General features: G+C 41.1%; 1 non-coding gene across 1 annotated transcript; it reads right to left on the reverse strand.

The window, feature by feature from the left end:
* Positions 1-449: 449 nt before the first annotated feature.
* On the reverse strand, positions 450-555 carry LOC132061716 (small nucleolar RNA R71). The gene has a single exon (XR_009416136.1). It is a non-coding gene; the product is annotated as a small nucleolar RNA R71 (small nucleolar RNA).
* Positions 556-1,135: the final 580 nt, after the last annotated feature.

The following is a 1,135-nucleotide window of genomic DNA, read 5'->3' on the forward strand; positions in this document are numbered from 1 at the left end:
TCTCGATTTAGTCGATAATCTTGAAGCTGATAATTGTGAGATTGTCCGGGTTCCTCCAAGAGTTGCTGAGATGGCACAAGAACAACGAGTTCTTTTGTCTAGTTGTGCTATACCCAGTCTGGCGAACACTGCTAAGGCTATCATCAAGCCTAACATCACTGGAAATTTTATGTGAGAGAAAGAAGAGTGCGCTGGTGCAAAATACATGCCAGTATCAGGGTAAGACTTATGAAGACCCACATAGGCACTTGATGACATTCGAGGAGTTGAGCCAGAATTTTCAGTATACAGATGTCTCCGACGATTATGTGAAGCTGGCCTTGTTTTCGTTTTCATTGATTGGTGAAGCAAAGGATTGGTTGACAAATCTTTCTGCTGGATCCATTACTTCTTGGGAAATATTATCGAACAAATTAATCGACAAATTATTTTTGCCTAAGAAAATGAAAGAGCTGAGAGTAAAGATTGCCACCTTCACTCAGAAAGACTCTGAATCTCTATCACAGGCATGGAAGAGGTTTAAGGGTTACTTGCGGGATTGTCCACATCATATGCAGCTGAAGAAGATCCTTGGGAATTATTTTGTAGAGGGGCTAAGGCATGAATCGAGGGCATTATTGAATGCCTCTGCTCAGGGACAGATCTTGAACAAAACATATGAAGAGACAGAAGCTCTCCTTGAGTTAATGTCTAAAGGTGCTTGCGAGTATCGAGAAATGAGTCGAGTAGGGATACTACAGAAACCCTCTGGGGCTTTTCAAGTAGATGATGTTGCAGCTATTCGGGGTGATATTGGGACACTTTGTAATCTTCTTACGAGGGTGCTTCCTCAATGTCAGATCCAACCAGTTCAACATATTCAGCAAGCAGTATGTGAAAAGTGTGGTGAACCTCATGCTTATATTAATTGTCCTCAGAATCTTGAATCAGTCTATTATGTGGGGCAACATAATCGTAGTGGTGGAAATCAGGGAAATTATTTCGGAAACAATTATAATCAGCAATATGGGAAGCAGGACTTCTACAAGCAGAACAATTATCAGAAGCCCCAAGCTCAGATAGCTGAAAGTTCAGTGGAGGAGATGCTAAAGCAATTTCTAGGTCAAAAACAAGCAACCCAGTAACAAAATCAGAA

The sequence above is a fragment of the Lycium ferocissimum genome, chromosome 6 (genome assembly GCF_029784015.1).
Source record: "Lycium ferocissimum isolate CSIRO_LF1 chromosome 6, AGI_CSIRO_Lferr_CH_V1, whole genome shotgun sequence".
Taxonomy (NCBI): domain Eukaryota; kingdom Viridiplantae; phylum Streptophyta; class Magnoliopsida; order Solanales; family Solanaceae; genus Lycium; species Lycium ferocissimum.